A 27,542-nucleotide genomic window follows, 5' to 3' on the forward strand; every position below is an offset into this window, starting at 1 on the left:
TACCATAGCAGACGTCTGATTCTTTATCCTTTGGAATTCCACAATCATGCCACAATCATGGGCCTGGAGTTGTCAGTATCTTCTTTTTTAAACATCTAGGTGACATACTAGATGTTTGACATGACACTAGACTTGGGCTTGAAGACTGTTTAGCATATAGAATATAGGATTAGAACTTTGATATATTGGAGTGATGAAGAATATTGCATTCAAGGAAAACTATCTAATGACTGGATGGTGTAAGTGGATTTTGAAGTATTATAAACAACTTAGCACATACTGAGGAAACAAAGATATTACAGTTGGAAATTGAAAACCAAAATACCAATATTTGTAAGCATCTCATTTTTGCAGGATGTATGAGACTTATGGCCTGGTGCAATATTAGTCCATGGGTCACCCTGGCCCCCACACACAAATGCTTATCCTCTCAACCATCAGCATAGATTTAAAACTTCCCTTTACAGAATAGTAAACTGAAGCTTGGAGCAGTTAAGCTACTTGTCTAAAACCTTAACTGCTATGTGACAGTCAGGATTCAGATCCAAAGTTGGCAGAGGCAGGGGAAGCCATGGCTTTATTGTCCTGGGCTCACGTTCTGCCTCTTCTCCTCACTATGTGATCTTTCTATGACCACATCTGCTCACACTTGTTACCCAGCTTGTAATTCGTTAACAGTGATTGCTCTGAGTTGGCCACTGAATCTCACTCTCTGCCCTGTAGCCTGCAACGAGGGAGTGGAGGATGCCTGCCTGAGTCTATCATATGCTCCTCCAGAGTTAACACTTCCTTCTAATTGTCTTTAGATCCCAGAAGAGCATCTGACACACTTAAGAAATACTTACTTTAGGCCGGGCACAGTGGCTCATGTGTGTAATCCTAGCACTTTGGTAGGCCAAGGTAGGCAAATCACCTGAGGTCAGAACTATGAGACCAGCCTGGCCAACATGGTGAAACCCTGTCCCTACTAAAAATACAAAAATTAGCTGGACCTGGTGGCGTGTGCCTGTAATCCCAGCTACTTGTGGGGGCTGAGGCAGGGGAATCAACTTGAACCTAGAGTTGGAGGTTGTAGTGAGCTGAGATTGTGTAACTGTACTCCAACCTGGGTGACAGAGCAAGACTCCATCTCAAAAAAAAAAAAAAAAAAGCTTACTTTATCAGATAATCTATGATATGGACATAAAAATTCCCCCAGTTTTGGAGGAGTATTAGAAAAATATGTAACTATTATTTGTTTTTGTTTTTGTTTTTCTCTTTCCACCAGGGATGGTTGGTCGTTAATTTTTTTAATATTGTTTTTGAGTTTCTCAGTTTTGCTAAGAAAATATGATTGTAAAATTTAGGTGGAATTTATGAATATCTTCCAATATTTTATTCAGTATATTTAAAACTTATACATTTTCAGTGTAAATATTTTCCAGTAATCTCTGTAATAATTTCTCTTTCAACTGATGGTTATACAGGCTTATGTTCCCTTAGCACGGAAACTAAGAACAGAAGGATTTCTATAGCTTCTCTGGTGTGTGTGTGTGTGTGTGTGTGTGCGCATGCGTGTGTGTGCATAGAAATGTAGTATTTTAATTTATATAACAGGATAGTATCTTTATTTCTCTTCAAAATTTTTTTCTGAAGTCATAATCCCTGGCAAAATGAATGTATTTTTTAATCATCCAAAGGCCCATTACAAAAAATTGAAAAGAACTTTGTTTGTTATATAAACCAATGGGCCAACTTGGTTTACTCAGTCTTAAAAGGAAAATGATGGAATGGAATTAGCTAGCATTTAAAAATACAATTGTATGCAGCACAGATGGAATGAATGTTAGGTTTATCCTGTGCTTTCTTCAACTGTAGATTATATCCTTAACCTATCTGATTTCATTTCAGAGCTAAGAGAATGAATATTTATTAATATTTTCAAAATGAGTTGGTTTTAACAGCTGCCTCAGGAAGAAAAGTTCACCAATTTTATAATCCTAAGTATAAAGACTTCACTTACCTAACACTCTCCTAAACACCTGCTGGGTGTAAAATGATACCCTACCTCTACTGAAATTAAGCTGCTGCTTATTTTATAGAAGGTATAAAATTTTGAAAACTGAAACAGATCCATAGAGTTTAGGATGTTTTAGAACCAGGACTTCAGTTTATCTTCCTATCATGGTCTTCCATTTGCTGGAGAAAATAATATAGCCTCCTTATGAATACTATACTCTTCAGTACCAGTGGGTTTCAAGGATTTCCTGGCCCTTCCTCATCTCAGGGGAAAATAATTTTGCAGTCTCTTTGCTAGTTCCTGGTAAGCCTAACAGGACAAAACCATTTTAGACATCTTCTTCTATAGCAGATATATTCCCTGCATTATTTCCTGTCCTTACAAATCTCTGAGGTAAACAACATTGCTCTATCTTATGGACTAGAGTAATGTGAATCTGAATAGTTAAGTGATTTGCTGTAGTAAATTATTTGTTACTCCTCTCATTGAGATGTAAAATCTAATTATTCTTTCCTTCCCTTGAATTTGGGCTAGCTTTAGTGATTTGTTTGACTAAAAGTATTTGGGAAAATTGATACTCTAAGACTTTTGAGACTAGATCATAAGAAGCCTTTCAGTTTCTACATACAACCCTGGGGACACTCGCTGTTGGAGCCCTGAGCTGACATAGAATTCCAACTACCTGAGACCACCATCCTATAAGATATGCTTAAGATATGCTAAGCTAGTGTATAGGTGTTGTAGCCCACAGACTTCCAGGCCATCCCAACTGATAACATGCAACAGAGATGAATTGTCCCCATTCATGTGAGTCTAAATTCATGACCTAAAATATGAGGTTTAATGATGATGATGATGGTGATGATGATGATGATGGTAATAATAGTGATAAACTGTTGTTTTAAACTGGAGAAGCTAACTGAAACACCTGCCAAACTCTAAACTCAGGGCTTCTGACTCCAATTCCTGTACTCAATTTCCTCCCTGTCAGCTGCCCAAGTGCCTGTGATATTTTATAAAAACTTATGATTTAGAGGAATTACAGGAATAAAACAGAATGAGTTAGATTTCTCTCTTAAGAAAACAAACCTACAGCCAATTTAAAATAACTCTGCCATCATGCTTCATTTTTCTTCATCTCCTAATCCCAAATGGCATTATGTTACATATCTATTCATTCAGCTGTCTTCTTCCTCTCCCAGGATATAAACTCAATGAGGACTTTATTTTGCTCTTTGTAGCTTCAGCAGATACAAACATATACTAGCATCCAGCATGATTAGGCACTCACAGTGTATTTGTTGAATAATTAATTAATGAAAAAATGATTCTCAGAGAAAGTAAAGCAGAAATATTATTCTATCTGTATAGAGTATTATTTTTCTGGAAAAATATGAATAGCAGAATATTACAAAGATAAGAAAGAAAACATCTGATCACCCAAACCCCCAAAGTAACAAATGTTAAGATGATACACGTTCACATCATAGTTTTTGTCTTATAGAAATAAAATGTTAGAGTTGGAAGTTGAATTTGTGTATTTTTTCTATTTCCCTCTTTCTTGTCCTATAGTCAACACTGTTATATATTTGACTTGTACATTCTTATGCTTTTACTATGTAGAATTTTATCTAAAAATATTATATCTACTTGGCTCTCCCTTCAAAATATAATATATTTCCAATCCCTTTTCACCTGCCCTCGCTTCTGCTCTAGTGCATCCCTTATCTTTTTTCAGAATTACTGCATCTTCCTAACTGTTCTCTGCTCACCCTCTCACAGCATCGGTGCAACACTGTCTGTCTCTTCTCTATCCAACAGCCAGATTGATCCTTCAAAAACAGACACTGGATCATGTAACCTCCCCTCTCCTCGCCCTGCCATGGTCTCCATCGCACCTGAAATTTAATACCAAATGTCATGTCCAAGGCTTTGTTTCATCCAGTGCGCCAGTGCCAGCCCTCCTGTTCCTGGTTCACTGGCCTCCTTGCTGTTTAGGGAGCACACAGAGCATATTTCCATGCACATTTCACCTCTGGGCCTTTGCATTTGCTCATTCTTTCCCTTGGCTTATCCTCCCATAGTCTTGTCTCATGTGACTTGCTTACTACCTGCATTCGTTTTTGTTCAAAAGTCACCTCCCAATGGGGATGGGTGGTACCAATTGATTTATGGTTGAATTACCCTCATGATCCCATACTAGGCTTTATTTTTTTCTGAAAATCTTACTGCTACCTGATAGAATTTGCTCATGTTTGTACATATGCATGCATGTAGGATGTATTTATCTGTTTCCTGTCTATTCCCTCACTAGATTATAAGCTTTGTCAGGTCAAGGACTTTCTATTATTATATTCCTTTTGGACCTAGAACAATAACTGATATAAAGTAAGTGCTCCCAAAATATATGTTGAATGAAGAAATATAGGAATCTAGTGTTTCGTTGTTAAAACTTTACATAAACTTTATCATACTGGATGTGTCTTGTGGCAACTTGCTTTTCTCAATCAACATTGCTGTCAAAGTATGTTCATATTGAGATTGATTTATAACCACCCAATGGGTTCACCTTGCCTGCTGCCTACATAGAAACAATTTATGAAGGGGAACTGTAATGGAGAAAGAGTAATTCACTCAGAGCCGGCCATTCGGGAGACAGGAGTTTTATTATTGCTCAAATCAGATTCCCCACTTGGGGATCAGAGTTTTTAAAGATAATATGGGGGAATAGGGGTTTAGGAAGTTGGGAGTGCTGATTGGTCAGGTTGGAGATGGAATCATAGGGGGTCGAAGTTAGGTTTTCACAATGTCTTCTGTTCCTGGGTGTGATGGCAGAACTGGTTGGGCCGGATAATCAGCCTGAGTAGTGTCAGCTGATCCATACAGTGCAGTGTCAGCAAAATATCTCAAGCACTGATCTTAGGTTTTACAATACTGATGTTACCCCCAGGAGCAATTTGGGGAGGTTCAGACTCTTGGAGCCAGAGACTGCATGACCCTTAAATTATAATTTCTAATCTTGTAGCTAATTCGTTAGTCCTGCAAAGGCAGACTGGACCCTAGGCAAGAAGTGGGTTTTGGGGAAAGGGTGGTTATCGGTTTTGTTTTAGAGTTAAACCATGAACTGAATTCCTTCCCAAACTTAGTTCTGCCTATACCCAAGGACAGCTCAAGGATTAGAAGCAAGATCAAGTCAGTTAGGTCTGATTTCTTTCACTGTTCCTGTGTCCTCAGTTATAATTTTGTGAAGGAAGTTTCAGAGTGAGCTCTTTATCTGTATATCTAATCTATCTATTCCAGTTATTTTAACTGTGGTTCATTATCCCACACATTTGGTTGATTCGTTTTACTATTGCTAGATTGTAGCTACTTACAGTTGTTTTTTTTTTATTTTTCTAAACAATGTGGAAAGGGACATTCTTTTACCTGTAGTTTCCTTCTTTGTTTTTTCCTTGTAGATGTATAACAGAATAAGCATTTGTTTTCTTTTACCTCTGTTAAATTCATTATACTAGTGACTGAATTTAAATTACTTTTTGCTTTGATGATTGGTCTACCATCAAATATTCCCATAAAACCTAAAAGTTATTTTAGGAGGAGAAAAATATTAACAACACATTTAAAAAAAAAACAAGCTTGATACTATGTTTATCCTTTAAATCTCACATTTTTCTGATAAAATATCCTATTGGTGAATATTTTCTCTTAAGAAAACTAGAAGGTAATTTTACCCGTGATTAAATTATTTTGTTTTGGTGTTATATGCATGCATGTTTGTGTAAGCATGTATAGCAATAAGATCATTTGAATTACTGTGGCCCCAGTGCTATAAACAGTACTGCTATTCCACTAAATCATAAAGAAATCTTTCAGAGAGTTTTACATTTTGGTTGTCAAAGTTTAAGAAAAAGGTAATTTTGTTACAGAATCATAAACTTGGTTAAACTAAACAGATGAGGAGAAAGAAATGAAACTATGGAAAAACTCATTAAGGGTTGTAATTCTAGATTATAACATGGACAGTTTCCGAAAGAACAGGAGCTTGTATGTGCTCCGAAGTAGCATACTTTATGAGTGGTGTCATGTGTTTTGACTCTGAAGCTAAGAATGTCACTGAAACAGATAAGAAAAAAATTGCTTTTCCAGAGGTGATAATTTTTCTTTGCTCATTGTCAGATGATTCTGAGGGCCAAAAAAGCTGAATTCACTTTATTAATTTGTAATTTGTAACAGTTTAAACAGAGGTTAATCTAATCTAAGTTTAGATTAACTTCTACATTTATCTGTGCTAAGAAAAATTAAAAATTAATGTTGAATGGATTCAGAAAATACAATCCATTCATTCAGCAATTCTGTAATGAGTGTCTACTAGGAATCAGGTGCTATTCCTGATGCTGTACATACAATTATGAATAAAATTGTTGAGGTCTCTTCTTCCTTTGAGCTTACTGTTAGTGGAGGAGAGAGATAATAATAAACACGTTTCAATGAGACAGCATCCCATGGTGAGGTGACCAGTGCTATGAAGCAGATAACACAGGGCAGCATGACTGAATGTGACTGTGGAGTGGTGAGGAGGAACTGCCTTAGCTGTGGTGGCCAGGTGTCACCTCTAAGGAGGTAACAGTCAAGCTAAGAGCCAAATGAGGCATCACTGTGCAGACATCTGCTGACAGACTCTGCAGTCCAAGGAACAGCAAGGGAACAGTGCTGAGTATGGGAACATGTTTGCTGCATTGGAGGAAGACAGAGGTCACTGTGGCAGAGGAAGTGAGGGAGGGAATGGTCAGTGAGGTTGGCATGACAGGATGGGGGCCCTGGTGACTTGGTAAGGAATTTCTTAAAGCCAATCTGGAAGGGCTCTTCTTAGCAGCAACACCTTACTTGCTGACTTTATTGCTCTTGACAGAGTCTCTGCTTGAACACAGAAAATGACAAAATTACCTATGAATCTGGGCTTGTCAGTCAATCAGGTCTTCTCCCTAATCACCCTCAATTGTGAGTGTCTGTGATGCTATGAAAAACAAGTGCCTGTTCCAATAATTATCAGTACATCTATTAATCATTTAAACATTTAAAACCTGCATTATTCATATGTTCATGTGACTTTCTAAGCAAATCGGGGACTTGTGACTATGACTTTATGTCGCATATAAAGAACCAGTATGGCCGGGCACGGTGGCTCATGCCTATAATCCCAGCTCTAATGGAGGCATGGGCAGGAGGATAGCTTGAGCCCAGGAGTAGGAGACCTGCCTGGGCAATATAGCAAGACCCTGTTCTCCAAAAAAAAGAAAGAAATAAAAGAACCAGTGCAATCTCTCTATATGATGGGACAGGGGTGACCATCAAACTGTGCAAAGTGGGTACATTTTGATGTGAAATAAGAATGATATTATCTCACCATAGTTTTCCTTTACTGTTCCGGAACATTCCTTCTTCACCACCATAGCATGTGGCCCTATCAAAGCCCCTCTGTCTTCTCAAGGCTCAGCAGTCCCAGGTATAGCAACCATTCTTTGTGTGACATAGTTCCTCACTCTTCAGTGCTCTGATCACTCACTTTTTTAATGGATGTGATTGGTTATAAAAATATGACCAAAAGTGGTCTAACCAATCAAAAGTGGATCAGATATGAAGAGTAATATAGAGCTTTACATTATGGATGCTACATCCATTTTCACTATTTAAGGTCACCCTTGTTTTTTTGAAATCTACTTCACATTTCTTTTTTGTCTCAAATGAGAAATTTAAAATAATCATATCTTTTAGCCTAAAAACTAAAATAGATACTATATATAAGGCTTTCTCCATAAAAAAATTAGACTTAGTAATTATTGAAATTGATAATAACATAAGTGATAGCTGCCATTTCATGACTGCCATTTATATGCCATACAGTCAGCTAGACCCTTGCATATGCCATTTCTGGTTGGCATGAGGCTTCTGTCAAGTATATATTATAATTATTCTCAGTCTACAGATTTGGAAACTGGAATTGAGAAGTTATGTAATCTCATTCAAATTTTCACTACGGGTAATTAGCATATCCAGGTTTCAAACAAGATCTGTTTGGCCCAACAGCACAAAGTGGTAATCACCTCACTCTCTAGCCCCATTTAAAAGCAAAATAGCCACTATTGCACTGTGTCCCAAGGCCATTATGAATATGAGCTCAATTACTCCTCACCACAGCCCAATAAAAATGGGTGTTTTGTGTGTATCTATAAAGGGAAAAAAAAAGATGAAGTTGAGAACTTTTCATCGGGACCTTATAATTTCAAGTGACAGAAAACCTAAGCTTTAATGGTTCATATAAAGTCTAGGGGTAGGGCTGGCTTCACCCTGCCTTTAGGCCTAAACCTAAAGGATATATAATCTCCCTCTCTTCATCTCTATACTGTACATTTCTCTCTGTCAGCTACCTTCACACATAGCCTTCCCTGCAGAAGTGGCAGAGTACCTTCTAGTAACTACAGACGTACATCCTCTTTGGTCACATTAGAAGACCAGTCATGCCTCTCTCCCTGTAGTCCTACAGTTTCTGGAATCGAATGTCATTTTCCTCGTTTGGCTCGACCTGAATCACACACTCCTTCTGGGGCAGGAAGGTCAGCTCAGTGCAACTCAAACCCCATAAGAAGAAGAGAAATGCTACATTGTACTTTCCCCAAAAAGAAAGGGGGGTGACTGGTGACTGAGCAAAACAAAACAAAACAAAACAAAATCTGTCCATTCTATGTGCCTCCAGTGCAGCAGCAGTAAGTGGCATAGTCAGGATTCAGATCCAGATTTATAAGGCTCCACAATGCTTTCTCTTATCTTTTATGCTGATTTTTATCTCCATATAATTGTCTTTTAAAATTCATTGAGAGAATATTTGTCAAGCTCTTGTGCTTTTGTTTAAAAAAAAACAAAAACAAGTTGTTAAGGAAGTCATGTTCCAAAGCATCCACATACATGTAGTTAATCTCTTTAAAAATAGCAAGTCTATCAATGTACAGGTGAATACTATTTCTAGAAGCTAGAAACTCTGAACTTTAGGTAAGAAAATGTAATGATTTGGTGTCTAATTTCATAGATAACTATGCATTAAGTAAAATGTCCCTCTTCGTATCACCAAAATAAAGGATATTTAGCATAGAATGGAATTTTTCTTACCTTATATTTTAAGGCTGCACTATGTTCTGCCTTTTACACAAATGCAACTATTCACAATCTTTATTTCATTATCTTTGACCTCTGATTTAGAGGACAGTACTCTCCCCTTGGGAGAAATTACGAAGAAGCGTATAAGCAGAAAGAAATCATGTAAACAATGGAAAGAGTACACTATCAGGAATCAGGAAGTCAGGATCATGATCCCAATTTGACAATGGCTCCCTATAAATAAGGGATGGCATATGGGTTCTAAATTTCTGAGATCACCTCCTACAACCCTCTTATATAATCTCTTTAATGGCTGTTTTCATGCTGAGTGCAATAGAATTTTTCATATTAGCCAGTAAAGCAAAACTCATTCACTCAGACAAAATGAATTGAGAGTCTATGGCAAGATATTGTGGTAGATATAGTGCAGACTACAAGTTGCCTCTTCCTGGGAATTTGTTGTCATCTCCTAAAATGCATTATCTAATATGTGCATGATATTGTGCTAGAAATTGGAACTGTAGAGATGTAAAGAAAACCACTTGTGGGCTTATGCTCTAGCTGGAGAGATGTAAGCAAAAAGAAAGATAAACAAACACACAAGGCAGCACGTATGATGTGCCATGTGAATAGGACAAATAAGCACTTTAGATGTTCAGCTTCTAATGAGCAGCACAGATCTTTAGGGACTGTTCATACATACCTTGTAACGTGGGTGGATCTAATTACATCCATGGGTATCAGCATAGAGGTAAATGTAGGTGATCAAGGTAGGGGCACTAGGACTAGATTGTCAACCGATTTTACCCAAATCCACAGTCATCTGAATAAAGAAAGAAAAAGCCTGGGAAGCCCACCACAAACCAGAAAAATGGGTATATATTCCTATGTTATAATGTCCAAAACATTTGTATTGACATATGCTGTAAATTAAAAACATACCCCGAATTTCCCAGATTTAATATGGGAAAAAATGCCGAATATTTCAGTGAATTCTATACTGACTACATGTTGAAATAATAATATTTTGGATATACTGGGCTAAATGATAATATTTTGGATATACATGATTAAAGTTACTTGTTTTTTTAATGTGACTTCCAGGACATTTAAAATTACATATGTGGCTTATATGATATGGCTATTGGACAGCAGTAAGTGTTCTGCTTTGAACTCTGCAAATCATTTAACTGCTCTGAGATTCACTTTTATCATCTGTAAAATGGGGATGAAAGTAGTGCTGTTCCCATAGATTTGTTCCAAGCCCTAAATAAAATGATGCTTATTAAGTACTTACCAGTGTCCAGCTTACAGTTAAGATTCAATAAATAAGAGCAGTATATTTACTGTACAGACATAGCATGTTGGTGCAGGACAGCATAGATTGTCTAATAAGCATGGAATTAGATTTGCATTTTCTTGTGCCCATAATTTACTAGCCTTGTGACCTTATGCCAGTTACTTAACCTCTAAGTACCTCAGCCCCCACCTGCATATGAATTGGGTTTATTAAGAGATGCATTCCTATTGCCGTTCTTGAGATAATTAAATGAAATAATCCTTGAAAGGTGCTTAGAACCTGCCTGGAGCAAAATAATGGAAAATTATAGTTGTATTGTTGTTTCTGCAATTGTTCATATTCAGAAGATATTTGCCTTTTAAAAATTATATTTCTATTTGTGTTTATTACTGCTAAGAACTGAATTTCTGTGTCCCTTTAAAATTCATATGTTGAAACCTTAATCCCAAATGAGATGACATTTGGAGTTGGGGGCCTTTGGGAGGCAATAAGGATTAGACTGGATCAAGAGAGTAAAGCTCCTGTGATGGGATTAGTGCCCTTATATGGAGATGAAGAGAGCAGAGCTTTCTCACTACCATGTGAGGACACAGCAAGAAGGTATCTCTCTGCAAACTAGGAAAAGATCCCTCACCAAAAACCTGACCACCCTGTCACATTCTGATCTCAGATCCCACACCCAAAACCTGACCCCCTGTCACACTCTGATCTCAGACCTCTAGCCTCCAGAACTGTGAGAAAAAATGTGTGTTGTTTAAGCCACCCAGTCTATCATACTTTGTTAGAACAGCCCAAATTAAAATTTATTTTAGTTTTGATTTTTTAAATTTAGTTTGACTTGTTTTTTTTCCTGATATTTGCTTTCCTTTTTTTCTGATACTTTCTTTTAAATTCAGAGATTCTAAACCACTATGCATTGTGAATTTTCATGTAGCTAAAGGCATGTGCTGGCTTTTAATAGTCACTGCCCACCCTACCTCAATCACCTTCTTATTTGACACCCAAACATTGTGGATTTTATCTTGTCCTGCTACCCACTAGGATAAGGAGCAGATCATTTTTTTCTTATTGTTGAATCCTTAGTATTTAGCAACATGCCACCAGGTGTTCACCAAAGTGTTCAATAAATTTGTTGAATGACTGAGAAACCAGATATGAACACTTATTTGAAGAATAATAATGAAATAGAGTTTTAGATATAGTTCTAGTTAGGTGCTGCACTTAAAGCTATTATGTGAATAAAATCTTTGAGAATTTGTGAATTTTTAAGCATTGACTAGATTCTGGATAGTTGAAGTTGCTGGATAAGTGAGGTTTTACTGTGGCCGATATTTGGAGGTATGAATAAAAGTTCACTTAATTGACCTTTTTATTTAATCTTCAACTAAATAAAAAAAAAAAAAGTCTGCTCCATATTCTAGAGAGGACTGAGAGTGGTGCTCCTCAGCAGTCAGACTGCATTGGTGATTTTCAAGGTAGACAGCAGTTTTAGAAACTCTAGGATGTAAGCAGAAAAAAAAAAAAAAAAAAGGAAACTCTAGGATGTTATCTAGATAATGCTAGTCTTTAATTTATTGGTTTATCCCACACCCACACCCTCCCCCAAAAAGCTATGGCCTAATAGGCTCTGCTTTCATTAAAAGACTATAATATTTTCTGGACAGTTGTGCTCAGGGCTGCCATATGGACCACTGCACAATTTGTACTCAATCCTAATGTCACAGGACAATCGGCTCAATCTGTAATGAAAATTTGATGTTTTTTCTATGTATACTGAAAGTACTGCTGATTTCAGTAGTAGAGAAATTATATGGTACATTATTACATGGTAAACTATTTCGTATGTAGTTAAATAATGAAAAGGTGCTTCCATTCCTTTCTAGTTCTGGATGATAGAATAATTTCCAATTCATCAAAATTTGACTGTTAAAACTTACTGTAGCCCTAGACATGTATCTAAAACATGTCAAGCCACTAATGAATAGCTTACTAGCCACAGTTTCCAATCTCATTTTTTTCTTTCAGGAAGGTGTAGGATTTGGTTTGTAATTATTATCTCCTTAGATATAGAAAATTGAAAAATAATATTGAAGAGATTAGTCAGCAGTTAGGATTTTTAAGTAATAATTTAATCTTTAGTCTTTGAAAACATATTAAAATATAAAACATTCACCACATTGAAATTAAAATACCAGTATAGCATGTTAACCTAGATGATAGGAGTGTTTTGTCACCAATTATTATTCCCAAGTTAAATGTATAAAAATAATTGGTACTTCCCCATTCTTACCATATTCTCAGTATTGGTATTAGCCATTGCTTAATTTTTAATAGCTGAGCTTGAATTTATGAACTTGTGTTTAAATTTTTCATTGTTTTTTAAAACAATAGTGTTATCTGCTAGGGTTTTTATGGTTTTAGATTTTACATAAGTCTTTAGTCCATCTTTAGTTAATTTTTATATAAGGTGAAGGAAGGGATCCAGTTTCAGTTTTCTGCATAGGGCTAGCCAGTATTCCCAGCACCATTTACTGACTAGATCCTTTCCCCATTGCTTGTTTTTGTCAGGTTTGTCGAGATCAGATGGTTGTAGATGTATGGTATTATTTCTGAGATCTCTGTTTTGCTCCATTGGTCTATATATGTGTTTTGGTACCAGTACCATGCTGCTTTGGTTGCCGTAGCCTTGTAGTATATTTTGAAGTCAGGTAGCATGATGTCTCCAGGTCTGCTCTTTTTGCTTAGGATTTTCTTAGCTATACAGGGACTTCCTTGATTCCAGATGAAATTTAAAATAGTTTTTTTCTAATTCTGTGAAGAATGTCAGTGATAGTTTGATAGGAACAGTATTGAATTTATAAATTACTTTGGGCAGTATGGCCTTTTCATGACATTGGTTTTTCTTATCCATGAGGATGGAATGTTTCTCCATTTGTTTGTGTCCTCTCTTACTTCCTTGAGTGCTGGTTTGTAGTTCTCCTTAAAGAGCTCCTTCACATCAGTAGCTAGCTGTATTCCTATATATTTTATTCTCTTTGTAGCGATTGTGAATGGGACTTCATGATTTGGCTTTCTTCCTGCCTATTGTTGGTGTAAAGGAATGCTTGTGATTTCTGCACATTGATTTTGTATCCTGAGATTTTGCTGAATTTTCTGATCAGTTCAAGAAGATTTTGGGCTGAGATGATGGGATTTTCTAAATATAAAATCATGTTGTCTGCAAACATAAACTACTTGACTTCCTCTTTTCCTATTTGAATACCCTTTATTTCTTTCTTTTGCCTGACTGCCCAGGCCAAAACTTCCAATACTATGTTGAATAGGAGTGGTGAGAGAGGATATCCTTGTCATGTACCAGGTTTCAAAGGGAATGCTTCCAGCTTTTGCCCATTTAACATATATTGGCTGTGGGTTTGTTATAAATAGCTCTTATTATTTTGAGATATGTTTCATCAATACCTAGTTTATTGAGAGTTTTTAGCATGAAGGGGTTTTGAGTTTTATCATAGGCCTTTTCTGCTTCTATTGAGGTAATAATGTGGTTTTTCTCTTTGGTTCTGTTTATGTGATTCATTATGTTTATTGACTTGCATATGTTGAACCAGCCTTGCAAGGACAAAGCTTACTTGATCGTGGTGGATAAGCTTTTTGATGTGCTGGATTTGGTTTGTCAGTATTTTATTGATAATTTTTGCATCAATGTTCATCAGGGATATTGGCCTGAAGTTTTCGTTTTTTCCTGTATCTCTTCCTGGTTTTGCTGTCATGATGATACTGGCTTCATAAAATGAGTTAGGGAGGAGTCCCTTTTTACAATTGTTTGTAATAGTTTCAGAAGGAAGGGTACCAGCTCTTCTTTGTATTTCTTGTAGAATTCAGCTGTGAATCTATCTGGTCCTGGGCTTTTTTTGGTTGGTAGGCTATTAATCACTGCCTCAATTTCAGAGCTTGTTACTGGTCTATTCAGAGATTCGATTTCTTCCTGGTTTAGTCTTGGTAGGATATATACATCCAGGAATTTATCTATTTCTTCTAGATTTTCTAGTTTATTTGCATAGAGGTGTTTATAGTAGTTGCCGATGGTAATTTGTATTTCTGTGGGGTCAGTGGTGATATCCCCTTTATCAGGTTTTATTGTGTCTAGTTGATTCTTCTCTCCTTCTTTATTAGTCTACCTATCAGGCTATTTATTTTGTTAAATTTTTCAGAAAAACAAGCTCCTGGATTTATTGACTTTTTTGAGGCTTTATCATGTCTCTATCTTCCTCAATTCTTCTCTGATCTTAGTTTTTTCTTGCCTTCCTCTTGCTTTTGGATTAGTTTGCTCTTGCTTCTCCAGCTCTTTTAATTGTGACATTAGGGTATCAATTTTAGATCTTTCTGGCTTTCTGATGTGGGCATTTAATGCTGTCAATTTCTGTCCTAACACTGCTTCAGATGTGTCCCAGAGACTCTGGTACATTGTCTCTTTGTACTCATTGATTTCAAAGAACTTATTTATTTCTATCTTAATTTCATTATTTACTCAGGAATCATTCAGGAGAAGGTTGTTCAATTTCCATGAAATTTTGTGATTTTTGAGGGCGTTTCTTAATCCTGAGTTCTAATTGAATTGCACTGTGGTGTGAGAGACTGTTTTTTATTATTTCAGTTCTTTTGCATTTGCTAAGGAATATATTAGTTCCAACTATGAGGTCAGTTTTAAAATAAGTGCCATGTGGTGCTGAGAAGAATGTATATTCTGCAGATTTTGGGTAGAGAGTTCTGTAGACATCTACTATGTTCACTTAATCCAGAGCTGAGTTCAAGTCCTGAATATCTTTGTTAATTTTCTGTCTTGTTGATCTAATACTGACAGTGGGGTGTTATTATTTCCCACTATTATTGTATGGCAGTCTTAAGTTTCTTTGTAGAGCTCTAAGAACCTGTTTTGTGGATCTGGGCGGTCCTGTATTGGGTGCATATGTAGTTAGAATAATTAGCTCTTCTTGCTGAATTGTTCCCTTTACCATTATATAATGCCCTTCTTTGTCTTTTTTTTATCTTTATTGGTTCAAAGTCTGTTTTGTCAGAGACTAGGATTGTAACCCCTGATTTTTTTTTTTTTTTTTTTTTTTTTTGCTTTCCAAGGCAATTCCATTCAGGACATAGGCATGGCAAAGACTTCATGACTAACATGCCAAAAGCAATTGTAACAAAATCCAAACTTGACAAATGGGGTCTCATTAAACGAAGGAGCTTCTGAACAGCAAAAGAAATTATTATCAGGGTTCACAGGCGACCTACAAAATTGGAGAAAATTTTTGCAATCTAGCCATCTGACAAAGGTCTGATATCCAGAATTTGCAAGAAACTTAAACATATTTACAAGAAAAAACCCCATCAAAAAGTGTGCAAAGGACATGAACAAACACTTATCAAAAGAAGACATTTACATGGCCAAAAAACATGAAAAAATGCTCAACATCACTGATCATCAGAGAAATGCAAATCAAAACCCCAATGAGATACTTTCTTACACCACCAGAATGGATTGTTAAGGAGTCTGGAAATAATAGATTCTGACAAGGCTGTGGAGAAATAGAAATGCTTTTACACTGTTGGAGAGAATGTAAATTAGTTCAACCATTGTGAAAGACAGTATGGCAATTCCTCAGGGATCAAGTACAAGAAATACCATTCATCTCAGCAATCCCATTACTGGGTATATACCCAAAGGAATATAAATCATTCTACTATAGAGATACATGCACATATATGTTTATTACAGCACTATTTACAATAGCAAATACATGGAACCAACCCAAATGCCCATCAGTGATAGACTGGATTATCAAAGTGTGGCACATATACACAATGGAATACTATGCAGCCACAAAAAGGAATGAGATCATGTCCTTTACAGGCATGGATGAAGCTGGAAGCCATCATCCTCAGCAAACTAACACAGGAACAGAAAACCAAACACCACATTTTCTCATTCATAAGTGGGAGTTGAACAATCAGAACACATGGACACAGGGAGGAGAACAATACATACTGGAGGGCCTGTGGGGCAGTGGGAGGTGAGGGGCAGGAACTTAGAGGATGGGTCAATAGGTGAAGGAAACCACCATGGCATACTTATGCCTATGTAACAAACCTGCATCTTCTGCACATGTATTCCGGTTTTTTTTTAAAGAATTTATTTTAAAAAAGATAGTTATCAGAAAAATTTTAATTACAAAATTCTTGTAGAAAATATATATGTACACACACGCACACACACACACACCCCCCATATATATATACATATACCACACAGTTATTAGCATTATGATAATTTAATATAAGTCAGAGTATTTAAGAACAAATATGAATAGTTTAGATATGACGTTGGGCGATAGACATTAGGAATTCAAGGAGAGTTCTGATGTTTCTAAATCCTTTGTCTAATAAGTCTACCAACAGAGCCATTTATTTACAGGGAATTAAACGGAAACTGCTAAAGCACTCCTGATAATCTCTACCTGCTGTCCTATTATTAAGGAGCCTTGCAGTAGAGTGAAGTAGACAAACACACTTATCTTACCTATTTTATTTCTGGTTATAACCTCATGGACTAGTGATACTTTTGCCATCATTTAAGAGGCTTTATGTAGCATGAAATACCAAAGAAGGGTGAAATCTGAATCATTATAAACCAAACCACAATATAGAGGTGAAAAGTACCATGAGGTTTAAAAGCTTTATTGTTATTAAGAGCCCGTCCAAACATTAGCATTTTTACAGTGCCAGGTGAATTCATCTGCAGGATACTGAAGCATGCTGTCTGGTGCCCGCAGTTTGAGAACTGCTCATTATTAACTTGGTCATGATTCAGGGCAGCACCCCAGCTGCACCACTTCCAGCTTGTGCTAAAAGAAGACTAGCCTCATTACCATGCCTGTCTCCTATGCATCCTCTAACCACACTTAATTACCAAGCCATCATTTTTATCGTCATTCCCATCCATGTCCATTATCCATTGCCTATTTTAGACCTTATTTACTTTTTAAGTATACTCTAGATGTCCACTTAATCACATTCTATCTCAATAGAAATGTTAGGAGCAGAAATGAAAGGACATTCATACGAATTAATTCACAACTTAACCCTATTTGTGGCAAATCATATCTCCTACTTCTCTTAAAGTGCAAGAAAAATGCAGCTCCTCTTAGAGAACAGTGGCAAAAATGAAATGTTTGTGGAGCCAGGCTATGTCCTTTCTTAAAAAAAAGTTGACTTTGATTTGACCTGGGTTGGACATGCTGATTAACAAGAGCATTAACAAGATCAGGGCCGTATAATTCTTTTCAGACCCTACTATATGCAGAGGGAAGCAAGAAGAGCCCTTTATTACTAGGCTATCAAACAGAGATTGGATTTGTGACAGTTTTCTTTCCAATCCAGGCAGATGAATGAGGGTGAAAAATACGGCTGTGATGAGAAGTGGCTTGTTTCCTCATCCCTGATACCCTCCAGAATTCTGCAAGGTAGACCCTTGTGTTCAAATGTGGTTTCTTGACAAATTAGCATGTATTCTAAGGACATTGCTCTGACTCATTTCTACTTTTCTTTACAAGTTAAGGTGTGGAAATATCCTGGCGCTATCCTGTTTCATGACTTCTCTGAATCCACAGGGAACTTCTTCACTTAGAAATCAAATTTTTGACCAGCCACGGGGGCTCATGCCTGCTATTAGAGCTCTTTGGAAGATTGAGGTGGGAGGATCACTTGAGGACAGGCATTCAAAACCAGCCTGGGCAACATGGCAAGATCCCACCTCTACCAAAAAATACAAAAATTAGCCAGGGAGGGTGGTGTGTGCCTGTACTCTCAGCTACTCTGGAGGCTAAAGCAGGAGGATCACTTGAGGGGTTTGAGGTTGCATTGAGCCAAGATTGTGCCACTGAACTCCAATCTTGGCAACAGAATGAAGCCTTATCTCAAAAACAAACCTAATAACAAAACAAACAAACAAAGGAAACCAAATGTTTGTGATGACCTCTGGTAGAAGAAAACTTAATAAGCTTTTATCCCACCCTCAACATATTCCTTAAAAGACACATGGTATATTCTTTCTGGTAGTTCTATTTGTTATAATGCTAAATAATTTATAGCTGAAGACCATGTTTACAAATTTTATGTATCATCATACACCTCTCTTATTTACAAAATACATTAAAAGTCAAATGTTACTTTGAGGGTATCTTAAATTTTTGAGGGTATTAATTTGACTTTTGGTAACTGAGGCTTATCTCTAGTAGAATGCTTCACAATAAATCATTGATCTATTTTATCTAAGTATTTTTCTTTTAACATAAAGAAATAATGATCTGGTGATATAAAGGGCTCTCCTGAAAGCAGTATATCAAAGGGAGGAAAGTAGGGTAAAGTATTCAAGTAGTCAGCATTGGGGTCTTACAGGACAAAATTCAAATCTCATCTCTGCCACTTACTAGCTGTATAACTGTGGGCAAGTTCCTTAACCTCAGTAATTTTCTGTTGTTTATTCTGTTCGATGGAAATATGAATAGCACTTCCCTTATAGTCCACTGTGAGATTGATGAAATCATGCATTTAAATCACTTACCACAATGCCTAGCACACTGTAAGGACACAATGAATTACAATGGTAGCAGTGTCAGTGCCAATATTCTTGTGTTCTTTGGTTAAAAGTCTGACATAGGCACTATCTCTAAATCGCTCCTGTGTTTTCCTTGTAGCATACAAAGAAAAATACACTTCCAGAAGCATCTTTCTCACATATATATCTGAAGAGTCATCGTATTTAACACCCCTCCCCCCCTTCGTTTACACACGGAACAGCATATTCTTGGAGTAATAACAGCTTGCTACATGGGATTTGCCTTAGATATTGGTCTGATACCAGCACCACCCCACAATAGCCGGGCTCCTAGCCGAGGTAGTGGGTGGAGCTAGTGAGACATCAAGTACGGGGCTCACAGGTAACAGAACTCTCATCAGATGCGACCCAGCTCCCACACAGATATAAGGTTGCCTGCTTGCCTGCACAGAAATGACGAAGGACAAAAACAGCCCAGGGTAGGTGGGATCTACCAGCCTCCATCTGTTGTTACTTCCTGTGTTATGAAGAAAACGTTTCCTAGTTCCATTATGAAATAGCTCTCTGATTTCTGTGCAAGTGAGAAATCAAATCTTTGTGCTTATGGGACCAAACAGATGGATTTCTGTTGCCATTTGGTTCTTGGCAAAATGGGACCATGAATAAGGCAGGCTGCCAAAAACATAGGTACTAAAGGAAGGGAAAACCCTTCTGATATGTTTCCTGTGCAGTATTCTTTGCATATGATCCCTTTCAAAGCCATAGTTCTTTGTAATTTTTAAATGCTGTTTTTCCTAGTTTCAACTCGGCACCATCTATCATTTATGAATATAGTTTTATTGTATGGGTTAAATGGTTTTAAATGGCATAGGGAGATCAGTATAATCTGTATTCTCAATTAAAATATATGAAGCACTTATATATTTCAGTATGTTGTATTCAATTTAAATATATTATTTAAAATAATCTAAAATGACCTAACAAACCAGAATCATGAAAAATTGTTGTCTATATTATTCTGTGAATAATAGTTTCAACCACTTACTATTTTAAAATAATAGCATAGGACTAGCAACAAAAATTATTCCATATTCTTGCTTTTCAGTTGTTACAGGCCTAGACCTCATTACGGGCATAGGCCTCCTTGGCCTTGATAGACGACCAGGTGCTCTTTTAGAACAGAGAAACCAAAAGTGCAGAAATCTCCTGCATCTGGAAGCAAACTACCTTTCTCCTGAATTCTCATTATTCTTGACTGTAAGAATGCATTTTCTTTTTCATTATTTCTGTCAGACATCGATAACATCATTTAGATTTCAAGATTATATTATGCTTTTATATAATTAAAGCTATTTTGTTCTCTGATACAGAGTTTATAGGTGGGCAGGTGAGAAAAACACAATTTTTGAAAGTTGAGTACTTAAGCAGATTACTTAATTAGCACTCTCTACTGCCTGGCTTGACATTTATAGTTGATCATGAATTTGCATCTTGGAAGCCAGAAAACAACAATTATCTGGAAACTTAATTTTAAAAATACAAATTTTACCTAACTTATACATCTATTTTAGGGGTTGAAATTGCCTCACTAAGAATGAACCTTCCTCATCTGTTGTTACCCCTCTGACCACTTTTGACTCTTCGTTTAAGAATAAGAAAAATACTTGCAGTTCTTCTTGCCTCTCTTCCATCAATATTTAAACAAGGAAAACCATCCATAACTCTGAGCCAAATGCAGCTAGCTACATCGAATATAAGCATATTTTATGTAGTCACAGAACCAATAGAGTTACCAGAAAGCTTAGAAAGTTATTCCTTTAGAAATAGTCCCAGATACAGCACTACATCTACTCAAAGCCAAAGTTACTGTTGAATGTAGGCTGCACGTTGTATACTGTGTTCTGTAGACTTTGCCTGTGTTAACACTGTCATCACAACCATTCCTGCAAAGTCTGTATCGTTAGACTTGCCATTGTAATGGGTAGCATACTGAGGTAAGAGTAAGCAAATTATCCAGCTCTACACAGCTAGTAAATGGTGATGGTAGAGTCCACAGAAGCTTGGTAATAGATTTCTTAAAAATTAAAACAAATTCCATCCCAAATTACTTTTTAAAAATCCATTTTACATTTCCTTCATTAGATATTCAAATTATAAAATATGTGCATATTGATACAAATAAAAGAAAATCTGAATGATGCATTAAGAGGATTTCTTTTATTTTTATTGTTTTCTTTTAATTTGTTTTCTGTGTCCCTTGGAGTCAATAGGAGTCATATCCCCTCTCTAATCCTACTGTCTGGGCATGGAGAACAAGGAAAACCATCCGTAGCTCTTTCACATATTTTCATGCTTACTACATGTATGCTCTCTCACAGGCATACACGCTTTTGAACAAAAATAAAGATATACCATAAACATTACTCTGAAACTTGATATTTCAAGTCATGCATTATAGTGTTTACTGCAGGCCAATAGAGTTATAGCTGAGCTTTGCATTGGTGCATAATATTTCATGTGATGAATGAATCATAATTTATTCATGCAATGTTGGATGTTCAGGTAAGAGAATGATCAGTTGCCTGAGTGTTTTAAATAGACACCTGTCAGAAAGAGTGCAGTGAACCAGGTGCTTAAGGTCTGATTATGAAGACGTTCCTCATAACACTGCAATTTCTTAATGATTAAGTGATCAGAATTATGCCTGGCTACCTACCAAGTACTCATGTCTTAAATTATTCCATATCACCTCAAAGAATGTGGTAAAACTTTTCATATTTGTCTGTGTAGTACTTTCAGTTTAGATTCTTTGTAGCAAATCATAAGGAATTGGGTACATTTAATATTAAATTTTCATTGCTGGAAATGAAAAAAAACACTATGTTTTTGCACTTCCCAATTATGGGTTGAAAAGGAAAAGGAAAAGCAATCAAAATATGAGCAGAAAATGAGAGGCAGCTCTGAAATCAACACATTGCCTAGGTCATTCTCCCTAAGAGTCTGCTCTTCTTGGCTGATGCAGCAGCAGTGTACTGTACACAACAAACTGTCAATCCCGAACTTCTTGTAAGGTCAGCTAGTGTTCCAAGTAAAACAGAGCAGACCTTTTGAAGCCACCCACATATCTCTTGAGTATACGAGCGTGATTATTTAATGTTCTATATTTTCGTTTTATAGAGCTCTGAAAGAGGGTTTTTTGTTTTTGTTTTTGTTTAGTTTGTTTTAAGGCGAAACAAAGCTTCAACACCAATTGATAATTTGCCTGTGCACCTCAGAAAGACAATTCCTTATTTTTTTATTTCTTAAAAACAAACAGCTTATCTAGTAATTTCCTAACTTTTCTTGCTTCTAGAACTAGCAAATTTGCTAATTTGGTAGCATTCTGGAAAGCAGCAAGCTGTGATATTCAGTGAAGTTCTCACTGCAAATTGGGAACCCAGAAAAAATATAACACGTTCTTTGCACTCCCGTGGAACCTATCAAGGCTAGAGATGTTGAGCTTGACTCTCTTTACAGCTCCAGTGTCTGTGAAACAAATATTCTAATGTCTAAATGAAATTGTGCTAATTCTCTCAAGGTTTAGTGTAACACAATATGCTCTTGAGGCAATGACAAGAATGCAGTCACCTGAGCATGTGAGTTTTCATGTTGATACTCTAAACATTCCATTCTTGACTATGTGAAATCAAGGGTCACATCTGAGCATGGGATATGTGCAAACAGTTTGACTTACTACCATTGCAGTTGGAAATCTTACAAGCATATATGCTGGTTCTAATATATGTTTTGTATATACAGATGAATTCTGCCCATTTAGAAACAAAACAATTATCTGCAAAATACATTATAATTTTCCTTCTTATACATGGATCATAATAGAGTTAAGGATGTGTTCTTTTAGCTTTAACATTTTAAGCAATTTTGTATGCACGTAATCATTTGCTTGAAAGCCAGTTAGTTTCAGTTTATATAATGGTTGTTTTAAATTCAGAATAACAAGAAATTTTCTTTTTCTTTCAAATGTTAGTTTTGATGATGTTAAACTATGCTGGTTGAAAACTTTATGATTTTAAAATAGCACAGAGACAGAGGCATTATGTTGCCTGATATAATATAAAATTTCAATTGTTTTCTAGAAACACTTGTCTCTGTTGAAATTAGCAATAGAAGTTTTAAGTATTGTGTGTATATTTCCAGTTTGGTTCTACATACATTTCCTTAGCTTTTATTTTTTGCATGGCCCTTGACTTTTTTAAAAATAAGAATATTCAAAAACGAATGAAACATGATTCCTGCTTTCCAGAGTTTTACAGGTTAGTGGGTGGGACTGAGAGTTACATGCTTAAAAATAATAAATATGATATAACAGCAGGAAGGCTGCTACTGCTCAAACAGTAGGGAGTTGAAAACATATGAGAATGTGAAATGATTTGTGGAAGGGGAGCAAATTGGCTAAATGTCCACTGAGTGCTCAATGCGAGGTCCCAGAGACTAGACGACATATTGTATGCCAGACACATGGGCCGTAGTCTAGCTCCTGACTCCATCTGCCTTTGGTTTCTGTCTGGTAAGCTCATGTGTAACTACAGACTCAGGACAAAGAAGTCGTTAATTTTTCAATGGTAAATTAAAGATGATACAAGATGGGTACTGAACCCCACAAATATCTAAAAGAGAAGTATGATATTAACTGAATTTTTTATTCCATTGCATTTTCTGAAATCTGTGAAATCCGTGTAAGTCTGAACTTAAAGACAGCACTGTCTTTTAATTTACCCTATAAAAGGACAGCAAACTAAAATGTTTATGTTAAAGTAACCATTAATCACATATATATCCAAAAATTCATTATATATGTGTAGTTTCTTTAAAATATAATGCTCAGAAATATAAAAGAGTAAGTTTTAATTAACAGGAAAATTGTTTCCTATCTTGTTATCTTAACCAAAAAATAAAAATCACCACCAGCAACACTCTGTATCTATGGATACCTTTTCTTTCTGTTACATCAAAGTGCATCATGGAATAACTCTGAAAATAGGGCCACCCACTCTACTTGATAATGGACTTTTAAAGAAACAAAAGTGTAACTTGGTCACCAATTTACTGCTCTTGGAATTTTGCTTTATGAGAACATTTAAAATTAATTGCATCCTTAAAGTAGGGTCACATTTGAAATCTCTTCCTTTGCTTTTTGTTGTTTACTTTGAAATTTGTTGAAAATTCTTTTGAGGATTGTTTCTATGTGGAATCCAATTTACAGTGATAAAACATTTTAAGGGCCTATTTATATAACATATAATAATGAAACGTAGGCAATCCTTTAGTGGGTCTGTAGTGTAACAGGACTAATCTGAAGCCTTTTAATAGATGTAAGGCCTTTTGGATTATCTGCCCCTAACCTCTCCCACTGTTGATAAGCGTCTCATACCAAGACATAGCCATGTACTGTAAATTGCCCCAAATGTGCTCTGCTCTTTCTCACCTCTTTGTATTTGCACAAGCTTACCTCTGCCTAGAACGCCTTTTCTTGCATTGTACAAGAATGTAGAATGGCTTCTTTGTACTACTTCTTAAAGTGCCCGGTCAGATGTGACTGCCCCTTGGAGATCTTTTCCATCTCCAGGGGTGCTGTGCACTTTGAGCTCACCCAGTTGGTTTTAATGCACATAATCACATTGGTGTCATCACATCCCCCATGGATTTCTTTCTCTCACCTGGGAAAATTCTTCTTTGTATTCCCAGTGCTTAGCGTGGTGCCTTACCCTAAGTGTCGGGCTAACCAAAGGTAAAGTATATCGACCACTTTGAAAATGAAAAATATGTTTGATGATAGAATAGCTCTCAAATGCTTTAGTATATTTCCATCAGTGTGAAGGCAGTTGAAATTGTCTGCTGGATTTCTTTGATCATGAACTATGAGCAGCAGGAATCACATTGATTAAATCCTCTTTTTCTTTCTCTGTCTGTGACCGTGCCTTGATTCAGGCCCTCATTATATCTCACACAAACTATTTCAAGACTTTTCTAACTATTCCTCCTACCACTAGTTCCTTTTCCTGCCTTCTCTCCTATATGCTACTGCCAGAGCTAACTTCCCTCAAACTGTATCTGATCATATAACTCCTGTTCTTAAACTCTCCTGATGGCATCCAATTATAATACATAGCCCAGCCTTTTCAGCCAGCATTCAGAACCTTAGCCTATAAACATTGTAAGATCTGAGACATTGTCATGTTTTGCCCACCATTATCCTCCCAGCATCTAGCATAGTGCTTGACATAGCTTAGGTGCACAATGCACATGGACTGAGTAGCCTATTTCATCAAATCTAAGATGGCAGTGATCACAAAACACAACATTATTGTATGTACTGCTAAGAAAAAAAAAATCTTTCAATTAAACTATGACACAATGAATTCTTATTCTTTGAATTGTTATTTTATTCTTATTGAAAGACCTTTTTTATACTTCAGGAAAAAAGGTTTTTATTATATGTCACTGTAATGCATAAAGAAAAGGGAAATATAAGAAAAGATACATTGGTTAAGGTAATTATTACAACTTTACATTTTAAATATGACCTTTATGAGTCTCTTTCCACCTAAGAGTCATTGATATCTGTGTTTTCCCACACAGTTTTCTCCATTTCATCAGGAATATTAGAGTTGAAGTATTTCTTAAATGAGTCATTTTAGGCAGGCAGATTGCCTAAGCTCAGGAGTTCAAGACCAACCTGGGCAATACACTGAAACCCGTCTCTACTAAAATACAAAAAATTGCCTGGGCGTGGTGGCATGTGTCTGTAGTCTTAGCTACTTGGGAGGCTAAGGCAGGAAAATTGCTTGAACCCGGGAAGCGGAGGTTGCAGATGGCACTACTGCACTTCAGCCTGGGAGACATAGCAAGACTCCATTTCCAAAAAAAAAAAAATTAAAAATTAAATAAATATAAAAAAATTTAAAGAGTCATTTTATTTCAAGTTGTTGACACCTACTTTGCAAGTTTTGATGTCCATGTATAGGTAGTGACAACATCAAAACTGCTACCCACTTAATGACATCTTCATTTCAGAGGTGTTAAAATGTTAATGATAATAATAATAATAATAATAATAATAATAATAATAATACCTAACGTTCATTGCAGAATTGATTAAATTAATTGTCTTATACATGGAATGAATGTATGCTATTATTAGTCTGCCCCCAACATACTCTTCCAGTTTTCTGTTCCCACGCTCAATCCCTCACACTTTTACTTCAAACTATGAGATTTTGTGAACTGAGGCAGATGTTTTTCAACTCTGTGTTGTTGCTTTCATTCCAATTTAATTGCTGTCTTCCAGCCTTCCTTACTTCCCCAGATGGACTGCATTTCTTCTGCCTTGACATCCTGTGAGCATTTTTTTGTGTACTTATTTGAATACTTCTCACATTTTTTAGTAACTGCATATTGAAAGTTAAGAACTAACACTATAGTGCTTTTCTTTGTACCCTTGCTGCTTGCACACAGCTATTATTCAATAAAACTTAATAAATGTAGTTTGATACATATCCTTTCTTCATTTGCTTATGGAGTGATTTAGAGTTCCAAAGTTGTCCAGGGAAGACTTCTGATACTATTGCTTTTGTATGACTTGGTGCCCTTGGTCAAGCATCATTTACCAAAGTATTTGTTATTTTGAGTTAGTTAGAAAATTTAAGTTGTGTGTTGGCCAAGGCCCATGTTTTAGAAAACAAATAAAAGACTTACTAACCCAATATTTTCGTACATTTCATCAGGATTGAGCCATCTATTTATTAAACGGTAATTTACATCTTCATAACTTTTACACTAAAATCAACCTAGAGCCCAGAAGCTAAATAAGGCAACTAAAATAAATTATAGAAATTTCAGGAGCAAGTGTAAAGTCTCAGTTGAAATACTGTCTGTTGATAAAAACATTAGCCAAGGTCAAATGCATGTTCTTTAAAACTGTCTTCTCATTTCATTACTCAGTGTTAAAATTAAGAGTCTGTGTCTGAATTCCTAATGTTAGTCATGAGTCATTCTATTTATAGATGTTAACGTAATTCTCAAAGAGATGCCAACAAAGGAACAGGTGATGACCCTCTAGAGCAGTGTTACCGAAAATATTTACTGGTCCAAGCAGTCACCTGGAATACTGGGCAGAAACGCAGCTTCCTGGGGTCAGACCCAGACCTTTGGACTCTTTTGACTCCAAGGCTGCTGGGTAATTCTTAAAGAAGAGGAAATTTTAAAGTTTGTATTTTTAGATAATGATCTATTGAATCTGATACCACAAAAGGCATATTTAGTGTTTTCCCAATAGATCTAGATTAATCTCCAAATTCCAATACAGCTCCTGCTTCTGGGCTGTAAAATTCAGTGCTCTTTAGTCACGTAACTAAAAAACTTTAAAAAGTCTTTTCTATAACACTTTTATGATTAGTTTTTCACTACGAAATGCTATAAAATTAATG

The 27,542-nt window shown here is 36.2% G+C and overlaps 1 protein-coding gene across 3 annotated transcripts in view; it reads left to right on the plus strand.

The window, feature by feature from the left end:
- Positions 1 to 27,542, plus strand: part of OXR1 (oxidation resistance 1) — a 478,618-nt gene that overhangs the window by 158,442 nt on the left and 292,634 nt on the right. The gene's annotated exons all lie outside the window — the stretch shown is intronic.

This window comes from Saimiri boliviensis, chromosome 15 (genome assembly GCF_048565385.1).
Source record: "Saimiri boliviensis isolate mSaiBol1 chromosome 15, mSaiBol1.pri, whole genome shotgun sequence".
In the NCBI taxonomy this organism is placed as follows: domain Eukaryota; kingdom Metazoa; phylum Chordata; class Mammalia; order Primates; family Cebidae; genus Saimiri; species Saimiri boliviensis.